Source organism: Mesocricetus auratus, unplaced genomic scaffold, assembly GCF_017639785.1.
Source record: "Mesocricetus auratus isolate SY011 unplaced genomic scaffold, BCM_Maur_2.0 Super-Scaffold_100013, whole genome shotgun sequence".
In the NCBI taxonomy this organism is placed as follows: Eukaryota; Metazoa; Chordata; class Mammalia; order Rodentia; family Cricetidae; genus Mesocricetus; species Mesocricetus auratus.
The window spans coordinates 43985304-44004629 of record NW_024429196.1 but is presented as its reverse complement, the minus strand read 5'-3'; the positions used below and the strand labels follow the sequence as shown (position 1 = coordinate 44004629).

The 19326-nt window shown below is 41.3% G+C and overlaps 1 protein-coding gene across 5 annotated transcripts in view; it reads right to left on the bottom strand.

Annotated features, from left to right (window-relative positions):
* Elmo1 (engulfment and cell motility 1) overlaps positions 1-19326 on the bottom strand; it is a 515537-nt gene that overhangs the window by 53748 nt on the left and 442463 nt on the right. The gene's annotated exons all lie outside the window — the stretch shown is intronic.

Genomic DNA, 19326 nt, shown 5'->3' with positions numbered 1-19326 from the left:
AAACATGAGGCTGGTTGCAAAATAGTAAATGCCCCAGTCTTAGTTGGAACATCGTGAATACCATGATGTGTGATTCAATTTCCAAATCCAGATGATTTATTCTAAGGATAAATACATTTTTGGTTTTCCAAGTTTATCTAATACATCTTGCTTCCTGGTATTGGTATTAGGTGACCTGTCTGGTTGCGGTAGTGCCTACTGGGAGGAAAAGCTGAATTGGTGAGGCAAGAGATCACAAGCGTGAGGCTAACCTGAGCTGCACATTTAGGGCAGCAAAGAGGAGGAGATGGAGGGGAGTAATGTAGATGTAATACTCATATGTGATATTTATGTAGGACAGTCTCAAAAATAACTTTTAAAAAGAAATTTTAGAAATATAATCAATCCTGCATCTGCTCCACTAACATTTCTTATGCACCAAACACATGCTCAGCACTGGGTGAGGCACTGGCAGTGCCAAGAACTGCACCTACTGTCCACCCAGACAGAGAAAACTGAGTGGGGAAGATGGTACATAAGCAAGGTACAGTGACTTCAGAAGGAGCTATTGTAGATACGGGCTCTTCATATAATTTAGGGGAAGGGGAATCAAAGTGAAGGAAGCATACCCCTGGCTTCCTCATCAAGCAGAGTTCTATTCTTATGCCAGGTTTCATAAACAGTATTTCTTGAGTACACTGGGATTATTTATTCACTACTTGTCTCTCCAGTAGGGCCTTGAAAGCTTCACAGGCTGAGACTATATCTCATTAGTCCCTTTATCACGACTGAATTTTAAAATCCCTCCTACCTAGAAAAATTCCCCCTCGGTCCAATAAATTGAAGGTCAACTGAACTATATTTCTAGAGTTACATGAAAAAATTGATTTCTGGCCAGACTTTGTGAAGGCCAGGGACAAATCCCCATGATAGTCTTAAGCAGAAGGGAAGAGGGCTTGTAGCAAGAGCAATGATAGATTAACTCTGGTAAGCACACGGTCACACAGGCATCTCGCTGTATTTCTCCCAGATGGTTGGAATGGAGACATCTCATAAATCCCTAGGCCTTTTCTTCCCTTTTGCAGGTTATTATAGTGTCCCAGGGCAGAAGAGCATTCTGCAAAGTAGAGTAATTGTGAGCCATTTATTATGTTTAAAGGAGAGCCTGACATCCATTACAGTCACAATTAAAGTGGTGGAAGTGACTATGCAAAACTTGCTGTCACTTGGTGCCTGAACTCAATGAGCACATGCAGAGCTGATATGTCTCTAGTTTTTCTGGGCTCAGTAGCTCTTTCTTTCTGTTCTCTGTCCATACGACTCACAGCTAGGAAGCACACTGTCCCTGAAGCCTTCCAAAAATCCACGGGGTCTGCCATGCTTTCCCTCAAATGCAATTGCTCTCTTTGATGGGGCACCCAAAGCAAGGAACAGCACGGATGGCAAATATGTTATATGTACACCAGCATTCTTCTTTACCATGCTCGCGCTACACAACAGTCATTGATTTCAGCTTTTTCCTGTTGAACCAGGATGCTGCATGCAATAAATTGCTACCCATCAATTAAATTTCTTGCACAATGGTAAAACAGTAGTTAAACTTAATACACAGCCTGATCAATAACTTTGGATCAAATTTTCTTAAAGTTCCAATGTCTTATGGACTAGTCAAAAACTTACTAGAACATGAACTTGTATGCATTTTTATGTGCTCATGAATATTGGTTGTTCAGTCCAATAACTAAGCAGTATTTCTACATTATCATTACCTTGACCACTGAAGCTAATGTACATATCCTGGAAATGGTACAATATTTGGGGTAAGGACATATTCATGGGCCACATAGCCAAGCATTCAGGAGTGGCTGAGGAATACCACATAATGTATGATGAGGAATACCACTTAATGTATGAAACCATAAGCAGAAATTAGGTCAAGTTACAGACCTTCTGATACCTAGAACAACTTACTTTACCCTTAAAAGTTCAACATTTTATACTGCTAGAAAAAATAAAGTATTTTTAATTTCAAAGGAACAGTCTTAGAATTATCATTAGAGTGGAGTGAAGCTTTTTAAAGCATGCATATTTATAAAACAAAAATGTTTTTGCTCCCTGATCATTAAAAGATAGTTGGATTTTGAGGTCTCAGAAAATAAAAAGAAAGTAAGCAAACACAAAAAAATCAGCATCTAAAAAGGAAAATAAATAACTAGATGAAAAATAGAAATGAGAAACACCAAGTAAAATGATTATATTCAAAAGAATATAACCCACATAGAGTCCAGATACTCATATGATGCTTGAGAAAGACCATGTGTGTGACAGGGTCCTGGAAAGCTGAGTCTCCTAGAGGCACCATGGCCACCTTAGTGTAAGGCGATGGTGTTCACAAAATGATGAGATCATCTAACTGCTGTCTTAGAAGTTGTCCTGGCTGCTAATCAACACGTTACTCAAGAATCCATGTCATGTTAAATTTTGATATGTTTTAAAGAAGGATACTATCAAAGAAAGATGTTTTGGTAAAAATGCACACATCATATGAAATGACAACTAGAGCAAGCTTCAGGAATAAATATATGTCAAACTTCACCATGCTAGCTCTAAATTTCTTTTTCTTCCTTGAATGTTCTTTGATAATTTCACAAATGCTATAATGCATCTTGATCACATCTGTGTCAACTACTCCCCCCTAGTCCTTCACACATACCGAAGCAAAGTATATATCTTTTGTTGGACCTTGTTATGTATCTCATTCTTAACTAGAAAATACACCTTTAAACAGAGAACAAATTCAATACCTACCCTTTCCTTCTACTTAACTGGATAATTATGTCTAAGCAAAGCACATTGTATTCACACAAGTGTGTATGCATGCGTGTGTGCGTGTGTGCGTGTGTGTTGTGTGTTGCATGTCTGCAGATACACATATACACACGTGTTGAATGAATGTGTAGATGCCAGGTGCCAGTGTTTGTGCGTGGTAAGAGGAGTACATGGAGGTCTTTCTCTGTCATTCTCCACTTTATTCCCTTGGAACAAGTTCTCTCACTGATCCTGAAATTATACCGTCACCCAGCATGCTCCAGGAATCCTGCTGTCTCTGTCCATTCCTCAGCACTGAGGTTACAGGTCTGCATGCAGCCATATCGAGACTTTGCAATAGGTGACTGGGATTAAACTTAGGTCCTCATGTATACACACCAAGTGACCTTACTCACTAAGTCAACTTCCCAACTTACAAACAAAACAAAACCAACCAACCAAACAACCAAAAAAATCAAACAAACCAACAAAAAAAACCCTTCTTCTTTGTCATAGGTAACAGCACAGTGACGGCTAACATTTATTGGCACCTGCTTGACATACCCATACACATACTTTATAATTCTCCCAGGTAGATATGCTACACTTTATTTTTCCAAGTTCCAGAAACAAAGCTTGGGTAACTTTCACAGGTAGGAAAAGGAGATTCATATGAATATTATACTTTTTATTACATGTGAAACCCATGTACTAAACTGTTAAAGTGTAAATTTTGAGATGCGGTTCATTTTAGAATACTAGAGTTGAGTAAAAAATCTGTTTCACCTTAACTTGCAGTTAACAAATGCCTCTGCACTAAGTAGTTGACAAGATTATAGAGTAATACATTATTACACAAGCTTGGCAGTGCTGGCCTCTAAGTTCGAGGTCCTGGTGAGTTTCAGGGCAGCCAGGACTACACAGAGAAACCCTGATCCAAAACAACAAGAAATACACATCAAACAAGAAAAGTATCCATCATAACAAAAACCATCCAACACTATATTTTACTATTGCCATTATTGTAAAGGCAGACTCTTGGAATTAGCATGAGTATTTGACAAGTGAATATTACAATTCAAAGATTTGAAGGGGGTTGCAGGCAAATGTAAACCAAGGTTTCTCTTCCCATCGGCCAGTCTACAAATAACCACTCTAAGGTTTAATATTAATTATAATTGCTTGACCAATGGCTCAGGCTTGTTATTGGCTAGCTCTTACTTCTTAAATTGGCCCATTTCTAATAATCTGTGTATTACCATGACTGACTGGAAACGTTCTGGTATCTTACCCCTTTAGTGGCTACATGACATCTCCCTGACTCTGCCTTCTTTCTCTCTGTAACTCTGTTTGAATTTCCCTCCTAGCTATATTCTGTCTGTTCATTGGTCAAACAGCTTTATTTATCAACTAATAAAAGAAACACATATTTGCAACATATAGCAGGACATCTCATAAAGCCTGGTTTCTGCTTTGCAGAATAGTGTCTGCTGTTATAATGCGAACTACACCCTCCCAAAGTGCATGCCTGAGTAGCTCCAGGAGTGGAAGTGGTGCAAAGCACACGAGTGACATGCCCTGGGACTACTACTCTTGTTTCTATTGAGGCTGGTGACTGTGGGCTTGCCCACACAGGTGCCTGGGGATTCAGGGAACTCTGGGAATGTTTCAAAGTGCTTGTTGGTATTTGAAATTTCATTCTATGAAGGGGCCTTTTCTTCATTTGTCTTTGTTGTGTATAGAATACCCGCCCCCCCAGGACTTAATCCACACAAATAACCAGGCTTCCCCAAAGCAGAGTGAGAGGTTCAGGAAGACTATTGGAAAACAGCACGAGTATTCAATATTAGCAATAAATGAATGCATGAGCTAGTAAACCAACAACAGGAGAAATAAATGGGAGTGGGATTTAGAGCCAAACAGTACATGGGTCTCTCAACCTATTTAATTGTCTTTCTGCATGAGCATTTTACTAGACATGGAGAAGGAGAGGCGAGATTGGCACAGGTCACAGATAACTGTATTTGTGTGTGTGTGTGTGTGTGTGTGTGTGTGTGTGTGTGTGTGTGTATCAGCAATAAGTTGAGAATCCTGGAATTTGGAGCTGATGTTAACCATTGGAGTCAGGCTGCAGCAATGGAGAGACAGAATTCAGTTATTTACTCAAAATCACATTCTAGAAAGTGGAAAAGCAATGCTGTGAACCTAAAGCTTACAACTCCCATGGTTCTTACTGTCTGCTGTGCAAGCACTGATGCCAAATCATCACTCCATGTGCTTAATGGGTTAAAGGTGGAGCCTCTCCCAGATGGAATGACCAGAAGAAGTCTATGACCTGAGCAGGCCCTGAAGGCAGGTAAGAATTACTTCTAAAAGGAAGAGGGTGATTGGGGCTTCTAGGCTGATGGAAAGGCTGGTGCTTGATCACTTTGACTTTAGAGGACAGTCCCTGGAAGTATTGAGAACCAGGGTCAGGTGAGTAAATTTGATTCCCGACTCCTCACTTACCATCTGCACATCCTTGGGAAAATACCTAGCTCTCTCCAAGTTCTTAATAAATGGGACAGTACAGTGTGGACCTTGCAGTGACCTCTCCCAAACACCCAAAATTAAAAGAATCTTCTCACGCTCTGAGGGTGTTGGGCACAAATGGCTGTTGCTTATTTTTCATTTAGGAAGAAGCAGGTGTTTGAAGTCAAGTTGAGATCAAACTGTGGAACCTTGGAGCAGCTACATGCAAAGATACAGTTTGACTTTGTACCTTGCAGATGATGGTAGAAATGTAAGATATTCAGATAGGGGAATGGGTGATAAAAGTCAAAGATCACCAGGAAAGGCTAGGCATGGTGCCCCTGGAATCACATTTTGGTTTTTGTTTGTTTGTTTTTGTTTTGTTTTGTCTTTTTGCTTATAAGGCACATCCCTACATTATTTCTGTACCTTCCCCAAGTGAACTTGGGTGTTCATGTGATTTTGATCTAAGTACCGTTAACGGGTTTGTGGGAAACCCCACCTCCAAACAAGAGCTCATTTGTCTTCAGAAAATATTCTTAGAGTTCTTAGTCTGGCATTGCCACTGGAATAAAACAGAGCAAAGTGTTTCTGCCAGAGACAAACATCCACCTGGTTGTATAGAGAAAAGATACTCACTCTATAAAGTAAAACTAACTTTTAGAAAGTTTTGTGCTTAATTTGGGCTCATTATTAAAACAGCAATGGTATTTTCTCTACAATTTAAAAATCATCACATCTTTTTCTTATACCCTTACCTAAACGACAGAAAGACCAAATGGAGAATATTAGAGTAAAGAAGTGGTGTCAAAACAATCTAGTGAATGGGAAGATGAAACGAGAAGGGAAAGCGAAAGAAATGAGGTGGCACTGTCAGCACAGCTGGACCATTTCAAGACAGCTGTCGGTTCAGGGTATGTCAGTAAAGAAAGCCACATCTTTAAACTTTCCTGTGTGACAACCAATCTTCCCAAGTGTCTCAAGTAGAAGCTGAACTTTGAATTTTGATCTTTTTCTGGGCTCAATCTTATGTGGCATGACACTCTGTCTTGATACAGGGCAGTGGCAAGTCTGCCACAGCTGCCAATCAATTGGGGGGCCACTGAGACACTACACAGAACATTATACCAGTTAAATATGCTGTTTGTATAGATTAAGTGCATTTAATGTATTTTTAATGGGACTTTACTCTATTGCCTAGGATAGACTCCAATTCTAGTTACTCCTCTGCCTGAGTTACTGGGATTGTAGGTATACACCACTGTGTACAGGAAAATTAACTTGCGACCTGCGCTGTCTTCAACTTACCACGGATATCTTAGAAGATGGCCTCATCATAAGTCAATGAGCACCTACCTGTACATCAGCTATAAGCTGAGCACCTACCACACAACTAGACCCCAAAACACCATCAACCACAGGCTATGCCCTTCCCTCGCTAGCTAACCAGAAGTCATACTGGTATCTCAGAATGACCACTCCGTTAAAAAGCCCACTCCTCCTTACTTCTCAGCCAACTTTCAGCTATTTGTCTTTAGTTAAGTGGGTTTCTAAGGTGGCTCTGCACACTGCTTGCTCCTCTAATGTCATTAATCAGTGCCAAACTTGGCAGTCTCCAGGCCCAGCTGAGAATACAAGCAGCTTGACTCATCACCCCAACACCTCATGAACAAACATGAGTGATGACTGTTGGGTAAACACCTCCCAGAGAATTCGAGTCAGCTAAATGAGTATTGCTTTATATGCTACACCAAGGAAGACTGCATGACAAATATTGATAGCCAAGCTGTTTTAGACATACAGTAATTTTCCAATGTGCTGAAGCTTGGCGGCATTTATTTAGAGTGTTAAATTGTGAGAGGGATGAAATTTGGGGTAATTTAGTGAGTACAACCAGCAACTTTTGTGATACTGAATGGGTGTATCAGAGCTATGATAATCATCTTCCAGGTGGGGAGCCCAGAGAGTTTGTTACCAGAGAGCATGGAACATGCTACTACAGAGACATCAGGGTCAGCCATGTGATGGCCTGAATGCCACCAGTGGTCGTGTAGAGAAAACCAGGAGAGAGTCATGAAGCTATATCCAAATGGATTTATTTTGAAATTCCTGGAACATTCCCTATAGTCAGAGCTGTTCACAGATAAGCCTGATGGATGTTGCAGGGTATATGCCTATCTGTAATGGACAGGAGGGAAGAGGGAGCTAAAGGAGAAGAGAGGGGTGCCAAGAGTAACTACATGCTCACAAGCTTTCTCTTGTTATTTCTTACATCTCTCCTGAGGCATGTTCAGTGATGTGCAGTAGAAACAGTAAGTTTTTAAAAGCAAGGAGATCTTTAGCAACTTCAAACCTCTGAGCCTCTGAAAAACTGAGGTGCATCTACCTCAAAGACCAGTAAAGAGTTAAATTAGAAGATACAAGTGAAAGTGCCAAAGTATTTCCTGGCATTCAGTATGTGCTTGGTAAATATTAGGAAACTGTTTGCCTTTCTTTTTCTTAATATCTACTATACATAGAGCTCATTTCATATATATTTTAATTAAGGTAGGGAAGCATCGAAAATTCAAAGTCTATCTCTGAAACACTTAGCAACTGCTCAGAAGAGTCCTTGGAAAAAAATAAAGTGTTCAAATAGGGGACAGCAAAACAAGCACATCATGGAACTCAAAGCTTGCTTCTCTGCTATTGAATCATTGGTCTCCTTCATTATCCTGGAGTAATTAAGGGACACCTGGAATACACAAGCACTCCGTAGACATTATATGGCAGAATGACATCACGATGTGTACATTGGAAGACCTTTGGTTCCAAGGCAACGACTGTATCAGAAAGGAATGCCAGAAAGGCATGTGCTTGGGAGAATAGAAGAGAATTTATTTTGGGAAAACTTAAAAGGTCCTGTGGAAAAGGAGTAAAAATTTACATGTGAAAATCATAGAATGTTTATATTCTAGGACAACAATACCAGATTGAATTCTGATAGAGTTTGACCAATGTATGAGTAGAGAAGACAGTAGGAGATGAAGTGGGTGTGCACCATCATTATTGCCTTCACGACAGGATCTCTGCCTTGTTAAATGAACTGGGACAAAAAAATAAATAAAAAAGAGCATACATAAGCTACTAAAAAACAACAGAGCCTAAGCATGTGCTCCACTCTCCCTCCCTAGGAGGGAAGTCTCAGTGAACTTTGTGAATTGGGCAAAGAATGGAATGTGAGGGCAAGGCTTTGAGTAGTGTAGAGATGACTAAGAATGAGCTTGTGTGCTACAGCTTATAGGTGGCGCGGTCATCAGCTTATCTGCAGATTTGTAATGACAACAAATCATGGGAATGTATGGAGATGTACCCCCCACGCCCATCAGGAGCAGCCAAGGAGGGTCCTTCATAGCCTTTTGACATAGAACTTGGCAGCTCAAAGATTTGTCTGGAGCATGAAAACCCCATGTCATGTTACTAATAAGGTGTTGGACACATGACTTGAAACCGTGCCACATTCTTTCAACTGGCCCGTATTTGTTCTTCATCCACCAGGAGCTTTCAGGGGTCTAAAGGAAGCAGGCGTGGAAGTTGGCCACCAGAGGCTCTTCTGAAGGAAAGGATAGGAGGGAAATCAGTTCACAAAGAGGAGCCTGCGCAGAGGAGCGTGCAAAGTGCTCATACATCCCACAAATCCATCCCCTCTGACACCCAAGGAACAGATTGCATGCATGTGCGGGACCTGGGTGGATCTATTCAATAGCCTATACACATTTGGTTTTCAAAACCAATATGTGATTGTAAATTTGGGGCTTTTGCATCTGACTTTGTTTACTTGGAATACAAGTGATAAAATATACCCCTGAGTTATCAAGGTCAAATAGACAGTACATATAAAAAGCTGCATGAGCTGGAATGAGGTAGAGGAATGCACGTTTTTATCCTCCATTGTACAGGAACAATCAGAAACATTTGAGTAAACTGCCTTGTGGCATAAAGATCCTCTTAGTTCAAGCAGTGGAAAACAGTCAGCTTTTATTTAATAGAGCTGTTTCTTACCACCCGCCCTAATACAATTAGTGTTTGGGTAGCTGTTGTGTTTTGTTCAGGATGCTGACCATAATCCATGCACATGTGAAAGAAAACTTCTCAGCCATGTACTTCAATATGCTTACTCACTGAAGACAGAAAGAGCAGAGAAGGACTTCCGACCTTGCTGGATTTAAGATGAAGAGTGAAACAAAGGTAACTTCATCTAGAAGTACAAAAGGAATTCATGAATGAAGCCAGGAGGACATGCAGCAACAGCACCACAGCCAAGCAGAGCTGAGGGCTGAGGGACCATCACCTAATCTTCCAATCTGAGACAATCTAAAAATAGCACTGGCCTTGTGTTGCCAACTCAAGCAATCAAAGCAGAAAAGATGCCGCCAGCTGAGTCATGGCGAGTGACCTCAGCGATAAGGAGTTTTGATGTAGCCGTGGTTGACAGATGATGAGGCAGGAGGAGAGGGATGCATGGTTGGAAGGGACGGAAGCATCAAGCAGATACCCAGTGATTGCCTCAAGAGCTTACAGAGGGCTTCCTTCCTAAACTGCAACTACTTCAATAAAGTTCTCAGGAGGTTGGCTCACATGAGGCTTATGCAGAGTCGTGATCCAGCAGTTCAAATAGCACTGGTGTTGAAGCTGGAAATACTGGATGTGGGCACAGTGAAGTTTTCCCCTCTTCATCTTCACGAGGCTCCGTTCCCTCATTGAGAGAACCCCTCCCCAGGAAGCCCTAAGGATGCAGTGAGATGAAGCAACTACCATGGTGGCCGCACCACAAAGCTGTTTGATAAACGGGTGGAGTTCTTCCTCCCAGGAGACCCATTCTACCCACATTTTTTTCATGATATTTTTCCTTTCCAGTCACTTCCAGACATAATATCTTTTCACAAGCAGAAGGATTTAAGGTCCATCTTCCACCATGCTCCTGATGGCTAGCCTTCAGCCTCCTGCTGGGATGCAGTCTGCACAATACAGTTTTAATTATATGCAGATTTTGCCAACAGCTGTTAAAATAAGCCTGTCTTATGAGATTTTATAAATTTAAGTGATGTAACTGTTTTTCTATATTTGTAACACTATACAAATATGTGTGTGTGTGTGTGTGTGTGTGTGTGTGTGGTTTCTAATAAGTAGCTTAGTTCTCTGATATAGTACTTCCCCCCCCCCCGGAAGTAGGACCTTCTCTCACATAGATTGTACATACTACTTAGTACACAAAGCTAATAAAGGTTGCATTTATGTGTATGAATTTCCAGAAGGAGTTATGTCCAGCTTCTTTTCTGAGACCCCAGCCTCCCCATTTCTCTTGTAACTTTGAGTAGCACTGACAGCTCCTTGGGGAAACAAGGCATGATGCCCCTACCTAGGGAGACATGCCACTCATACAGTACCTCCACTTTCCTGGACAAAGCAGAAATACTACAGAGTATGGGTGTTTGTGTTACTTGAGCAAAATGCCTTGGGTACAAACAGTAATTAGCTTAATGAAAGTCAAAGCTATAATTTCAACTACTTTGGTTGTGATGCAATTTAAGATACTTTGCAAAAATTTAGGGGCAGAAAGGAAAATTCAGTGGAACTGAATTAGAGGCTACAGAGAAAAATTTGAGAGAACTCTGAGTAAAACTCAGAAAATATTTTCAGTGCACATGATACATGATTGTTTTTAAAATGTTGTATCATGGTCTAAGTAGTGAACAGTCAGTTATTAAGTTTCAAGTCATGCTGCTGACTGAGAGACATGAAATAATAATTTCCTCACTTACAATAAAGAATCCACATCTTTACAGCAGAAATTATTTCCTAAAAATGATCCTCAACTCACTAACCATGAAACATAAGAATGCCAGATTTGCCTACTTGGCATAGAAAGTATTCTTGGCAAAAACAAGATATCACTGATAAATTATCAACTTACAAATAGGGAGCTAATTATTGCAGCACTTGAAACTAGCAAGGGATTTTATACTGAGACCATGATAAAGGACACAAAGCACCTACTTATAGAAGGGAATGTTAGATAAGAAAACTGTGGAAAGATGCCCCAACTAGCAATCCAAGGAATGGAAAGTAAAATAATGAAGTACTACTTTCAGCTCTCAGAATGACCAAGAGGTATTTCATATCAAGTACTGGTGGGAAGGCAAGGAGATAGGACTTCTCATATATTGCTTCCATTCTGGAAGCCAACATGACATTAAATATGCATATATCTCCAAAGATCACAGACAGGGATGTCAGTTGTGCAATTCTTTGTGGCAGAAGCAAGCCAAAGCGAGCATGAACATTTGTCAACAAGGGAAAATATAAACTAAAATGGGATCCATGCAGACAATGGAACACTGGGGGCAGTGCTGAAAGTCCACCCACCAATGTAGCCATTCCCCAAAACATAATAAGTGTGCCAGACTGTTAAGTAAAGAAAACAATAACAAAATAAAAGGAAGGAATGGGTGGACTTGTGACAAGTTCACAGCTGAGACGTACCTATAGCTCACTTCTTATCTGAGAGCCAGGTGGTTCTTTAAACATTATGATTTCCTGTGAAGATTAAAAGCCATGTTCTGTAAGTCATTTCTTGGCACTATCAGACCTATTCAACATGTATTGCTTCCCTACTGCTCTTAGGAAATATAAAAAGGATGATGTTTCCTCTTCTCTGTTTTATAGATGAAAATATGAGCTCAAGAAAATGAGGTGCTTAGACAACACTCAGATATGTACATAGAGGACTGTTTTTAAACCTGGGTGTACATCAGCAGCATTCTGTGGTTTTAAAAAAGGGTACAGATAACCAGGCTTAGTCCTTCCACTCCCTCTAACACAGGACAAAGCAGACTGTCTGTATGGGGGTAGGGCCATACCTACGCATGAGGGTTTGTTCATTTAGACATTAGCCACGTATGCTTCCTCAATTGATGCTTTCAAAACTTTCAAGCTTTTGCTGAATCTGAGTTTCTAAAAAAGAAACGTATTTCAAAGAACATAAGTGTGTACAGCATGATGCTCTGCCCGCTCTCCCCAAATACTTGAGTTTTAGAAAATAATGTTGTAGATAGGACTATAAACTGCTACCTCCTGCCAAACCAAGGAGACATGCTTTAAGGGGTGAGGGCAACTATTTTTCTTTGACTTGCCTGTATTAGGCAGTCAGCAGGCATGTCTCCATTCTTCATCAGCCCACACCCAGGCTAACAGAAAGTGCTTTATTCTGAGTTTGCACTTATCATTCACAATAATGATAGCCTGCACAAACTTAGCAATTTTCCTGCTAATAGCTCAATATTCCAACAAGCAAATGCATCCCTTCGGTTGGAAGATAGAGAAGTCTAAGTGTGGCATGATTCCTGTTGCACGTCACTCTGTGCTCCATGGTATCTGCCCCGTAGTGATATCAGCTAGGTGCTATCCAGCCATAGGCCCTGCAGCATGCAGCACACATCAGTCCTTATCTCTATTCTGCTGCTTGGATATTGAGAGACCAGTAAGAAAGTTCCTCAGCCAATGTCTCTGGACAGTGATTCAAGCTTAGATTGTCTCAAGAAGAAAGAATATAGGGACAATGTACACTTCAGGGTCATGCAAGATATGTCTCTTGGCTCTGCCACCTGCTTTCTAAGTTTCAGTTTCTTCTGTAAAATGGGATAATGACATCGACCATGCTGTGTTGCTCTGAGAATCATATACTGTCCATATTTTGCCAAGCAAAGAGAGGGCCGGGAAGTTGGACACAAATCTGTTGCTGGTTCAAGTGTGTTGCTACAAAGCCAGTGTTGGCGTTCCATGGGGAGCTCAGATACTAAGCACTCACGGAACTGTGCTTCATATCTCTACTCAGTGATGGATACTGTGTGCAGAAGGAATGTTTCTACAACTAGAGCTCTCATTAAAAGCTGAGACCTTCTTAAAACCCTCTGTCAAACATCTTATGTAATCATATGCAGCCGGTATCCATGAAGTCAGAGCCCATGCAATAAACTACCAGCTTATGTTCAAACACTGATATCAAGAGTCCTAGAATGTATGCTTTGGCTCTTCCCCAAACATTCTATTTTGGACTTCCAAGCAATTTCTATTTCAAGGGACAAATCTAGACTTCAGTCCTCTAGATTGGCCTGTGATATCTAGCTCCTGCCTCTTGTACCTTGGCTAATGAGCTCCTTCCTTGGCTAGGCCACTCGATGAGTTGGTTTTCATGTCTGAATGAGATCTGGGTTGATTGGATGTGGGAATATTGCCCAGTGTGGCAGCCATCACCTAGCATTGCCTCTGGAGATACAGACCGAAAGGATGGAGTTCCAAGGGTTTAATATTTCTAATTCAGATGGTTTGTGGGCAATCAGAAGAACTACAAATGATTAGATCTTTAAATTTTAATCGGAACACTGTTTCTGGTTATGTTATAAAATAGCATACCTCGTTGAATATATTAATTTATATATGTACATAATAAAACTCATGTATATATGCAGATTTTAATGAATCTCAATAGATCATTATAGTTTTATCTATTTAAAGTCGTGGCATAAAGCATCCATACTAAATCATTTTTCAAAATGGCAATGATAGGAATTATCCAAGTTTTTCACAATTGCCCACTTAATTTTCTGCTATCTGACCACATTTTCTCTGGTGGGACACTCTCTTGTTTGACTCTCCCTCTAGCCTCTCTCTGTTTTGTACACCTCCCAGGTGCTCTACGAGCACATTCAGCTCATCCATGTTGAGCTCTACTATAGACTGAATGTCATTATCTTCCCCAAATATGTTGAAATCCAACCCCAAAGTAATAGTGTGAAGAGGTATGGTCCTTGGAAGGCAATTAGAATGGGGTTAGTTCTATTACAGAAGAGACCCAAGGGAACTTGCTAACCATGTCTGCGATGTAGAATGAAGGTGACGTTCGAAAACCAGAGGGTGAGTGTTGCCAGACTCTGGACCTTCTGGATCTCTAAGAAACAGGGTACTTGGTGTCAAGAATAGGCTCACTGGATCGGACCTTCTGTTTTTCTTTCTCTTTTTAGAACTTGGCTCTGCTTGTGACTTTAGCAAATAATTCACTTCTCTTGGTATCAGCCATAAAACAGAGATAATAACAGTACTCTATCTTAAAAGAGTGTGAAAATGATATTCAATGTACAGGCATTGGTGACTCAGCAGTAGAAACGGCAGCAAACACAATGACAATGATTTTATTATTGCTACTTCTGTCTTTCTGAATCTGTGAGGTCTTACAAAAGTCTCTTTCTTGCAGCTTGATTCAAAAGTCAAGTGGTGGTGTTGATATGCTGCAGGCACTCAGTCACTGTAAATGCAGAACCCATCTATGCACAAATAGAAAAGCTATAAGCCCAAAATGTTCTTCAGAGGAACTGCTTGGGACAGGAATCACTACCTAAGCCTCGTTATTATGGTAGTACAAACCTTTGAGATTGTCCACCAGAGACAGTTTCTAGCTAAAGGACTGCATCCGAGGCATTAGCTAGGCCTGTGATACTGGACTGTGGTGACCAGTAAAGTCAGATCACAGAGGAGCAGCTCTCTTTCCACTTGCCTGATCACCAGTGCCCAGAACTCTTTCCTTCTGTGGAACTTTCCCCAAACAACTGAAATTCCAAGTGTGTGATATCTTCTGACTTAGGTTAATTCTCTTATGAGGAAATTATATGAAAACAAAAGTACAATAAGGGCCAGGTAGTGGTGGTACACACCTTTGATCCCCGCACTTGGGAGGTAGAGGCAGGAGGATTTCTGGGTTTGAGGTTGGCCTGGTCTACAGAGTGAGTTATAGGACAGTCATAGCTACACAGAAAAACCCTGTCTCAAACAAAACAAAACAAGACCCAAAAGTCAAATAAAGCAGTTAAAAAGTTCAAATAATAATAGGAGCAGGAGTCCAGTTGTCTCATCTGAAGCAATCTGACACAGAGGCTGCTTGAAAGATGCTGTTTTCCAAAGCAAATCTAAAGATGCAATAGTTATTTTTCTATGAATATATTTTCTGTCAACCTGAAAATTCACAAAGCCCATGAAATTCTGTTATTTTATGTTATATGTTTAAAAAGTTTTGGTACCTTTTCTCATTTTAAAAATCATATATTATTTAAAGAATTCAATAGAAAATTAAATTTCTTTTGTCAGACTCCTTTACCAGGCATTTTAAGGGACATTTTGTTTATTTCATAGCTTTGGGGAAAGTTTCAGCCCACAGATTATTTTTCTCATTTTGGTCAATTTCTCATTATAATTAGTTTTATTCTTGGATAGGGGACTATTTTGCCTATGAAAATTAAGAAATCATTCTCAAAATGACTTTACAGAGAAGAAAAATCTAAGGTAAAGAAAAGAACGAATATCTCCATTTTATAAGTAAATTTGTCTTAACGATGAATCTGTTGTGGTTGGGGATGGGTGTCTCCACAGGAAAGGGGCTGGGTTCCACACAGACATAAATGCTTCCGTTTGGATGCTGTACTTCACTGCCAGTATCAACCAAGGTCTAAGAACCTCCTTACAATGATTGGCTGTAATCTTGGATTCTGAGCTCACAGAAACCCATCTTCCTTTAAATTGTTTTTTGTCATCAATGTATGTCCTGTCCCAGTACAGTCTCTCTTACACTCCTTAAATGTGCCATCTCCTTCAATAGCTTGATCAGGTCCCAACACAGGGCTCCCCAGGTCATGATTGTGGACAAGGAATGTTAGATGATGTATGAATATTAGAAGTTTCCATTGTCCTGTGAGCTCTTTGTGGTAGAACTGTGATTTCTCTACATCTCTGAGAACCCATTAATTAAAGAATGAAAAATATACATTAACTAATTCAAAGAAATTCAAAGTCATAGGATAGAAGATGCCTTTATAGAATTAATGAGTTTGTTAATGTAGCAATGACTAAAATTCTTTCTGAAAATGGACCCAGTCCTATGGGAGCACCGTGTTTGCCAAAGTTACATTTTCATGGAGGAGAGTAAGAAAAAACATTTCCAAGATGCCACAGTCACAGAGAAACTCACAAAGGCAATCGTGACGACTCCTAAATCTGGCACCAGTAGCAGAGAGCCTCATATGTGGACTCGGAACTGGTTAGAGGTCTCTGAAAATCAGAGAAAGTCTTTTCTAGACAGCAAATCTAGTTACCTCTATGAGAATGGGTTCATGCCCCAGTCCACTTCTCTATGCAGAGAACAGCTACTCTGTACCCAGATTAGAAATTCAAAGAAGAGCAGCAGCAAGCTATTCCATTATGTCATGAGATGCAGCAATACAGCATCAGCACTGGGCCCAGAGGCAGCACCAAAAAGATGTGTAAACTGGCTGAAAATTTCTCAGGCAGAAGAGTGGGACTCTTGGCCTAAAGGTAAACAAGAGCTTGGTATGTCTGGAAACTGAAAGTGGTTGCCCACCATGTCTATCTAGCTGTGAGGAAGCAGGTCCTCCAGGAAAGCAGGCAATGAGCCTATGAATCAGGCCAGAGGGGCTTTGCAACCCAGGCAAGGAGGAACACTCAGGAGCTCTACACCAGGAGCTCCTGTCAGCATTGGAGCTCTGCTTTAGGCTATTGCTCTGCTAAACAGTTCTGGTTCCAGCCAGATTCTACCTCCAAATTCTAAATTTAGATCCCAATTCTGGCCTTGACTTCATGGCTTATTTTGCCTTTCCCAAGAAAATAGTCTGGCCGGGCGTTGGTGGCACACATCTTTAACCCCAGCACTCAGGAGGCAGAGGCAAGCGGATCTCTGTGAGTTCGAAGACAGCCTGGTCTACAGAGTGAGTTCCAGGACAGCCTCCAAAACAATACAGAGAAACCATGTCTCGAAAAAACAAACAAACAAAAAAAGAAAATTGTCTGTCTTCTTTGTGGCTATGTTTAAGGGTATCGTGTATTCAGGGAAAGACTTGCCTATCCACAGGCTGGGGCTGCCCACTAGGTACACAGCACTAAGTCACATGGGAGTGTAGAGGTGTTTCGATACAAGGTCCTACCACCAGCAAACCATGTCTCTCTGCTCTGTAGGAGTGCAAACATTGGGAAGGAGCGTATCTAAAACAGCAGACCCGTGGTCAAATGCAGATGGCTAGCTCTATATCCATGCCCACTCAAATGGCCTGGTTAAACCCAGTGGGTCACAAATCAAACAAAAACAACATAAAATAACACAAAAATGGAAAGGACCTGTTGAAAGGGGAGTGGGAAAGAGTATAAGATGTGCTAGTGTGTGTTCGTGGGGGGTGGAGGGGGTGGGGAGTGGTAGGGACCATGACCAGAATGCATTATATCCACATATGAAATTATCAAAGGATAAATTAACAATAACAAACCACAAACTAGAATCACAGTGGTCTTAGGATGAGCGTGGCCTCTGGGTCCTGTCTTTGAATACACACATAAACAAAGCCAACAGAAAACACTGAGTGGAAATGTGTTTCTACAGCTGAAGCAGCACATTTGGCCAACTTTCACTTAACAGGAATACAGTTAGTAAATACAATGCAAACATTTCCTGACAGATCGGTGCACACTACGCTTGTTCCATGAATGGGGGTGGAAGGAAGAATACTTTCTCTATGCTGAAGGCCAGCAGAAGACAGGGATCAGTACCCTCAAGGGAGGTGGCACAGGGACTTGGAAGGAAAGAGGATATGAGAGACATCAGTGCATGAAGGTACAGCTGACACAAGAAGAAAAGCAATGCAGGGGCTGCAGGAAAAGCCCACTGTTAGCTGTGCTGAAGGCAGACTACCAGTGACCAAATGACTTTGAATTTAGAGCAGTGGCTTCACCTAGGGTCAGCTCTGCCCCCAGAGAACACCCGGCACTATGTGGTCCTTCTAGCTGGAGGTGGGTACTACTAGTTGGCAGAGGTAAAGAATGCTGTTTGACATCACAAGAAGCACAAGGCATCTCCCCCCACCTGGGAGTGTCAAACCCCCAATGTCAAGAGTGCTAGGGCTGAGAACCTTGACATCTTAGGAAGTTCCTGCCTGTGCCCACCCCTGGATGCACTATTCCACTTCCCCTGGCTGCCTCTGAAGACAACTGTCAGTAGATTAAAAAAACACAGTCATGTCTAAAAATAAAACCATTTTTATACTTCAAGGAACAAACAGAGCGATCATTTCTTCGTGACTCTCGGAGTGCTTGAAGGTTTCCAGAGTCTGGGAAACCAAAGCCTTGAATCTATACATAGCTCAGCCTCAGATCCACCACCCTCCGCCTGTCCCCCGCCCCCGAGGCTAGCTGCTGCACAAAAGATAAAACTTTAATTTATGAAAGGAGACTATTCTCAGCAGGAAATGGCAGAACTTCCAGTGAAGGTTCTCTTCCTCATGAGCAGCATCTCCCAGCTCATCTCTCCATCCCTTGCAATTGGTCCCAAGGTTAACCCCACCTCATTTCAATCCTCCTGGGCCCCAGGGCAGAACTTGAAAGCTCAGTGTTTGATCCTTTTCTTTTCGTTTTGCTTTGACCCTTCCAGGTGATTGCTAAGATAGGCTAGAAAGTGAATTTTCTAACAATCATTTTTTTAAAGTAAAGGTCCAAATGATATTAAGAACCTGGAACTAGCTTGGTGATTACCTCAGAGAAATCACCTACTGGTAATTTTCTTCCAACAAATGTCTATGAAGGCTGCCAGGATGCAATGAAATGTATTTAATGACAGTGTCTGGAGAATTAAACACTGAGCAATGGTGATGGAGGCGTCCTCCCTCAAAAACCTCCCTGAAGGCTCTTTATCTGAGTGCAGCCCCAGCAGCAACCAGGAAGTCCAAGCACAGACCAATGACAGGAGAACCCATCTCCACTGTATTCTTGCCTCACTCCTTTCAATTTCCTTCCGGGTCCTGTCCGCCTTCATTCTTTCAGCCCCAGAACCCAACTGTGGGTAATATTTTTACCTTCCTGTCCTCCTTTTCCGAGTATGTTACATAAGGGAGATCCCAGCTGCCCAAGGAAAAGAAGCGGAGGGAGGGAAGAACCCCAGATTCT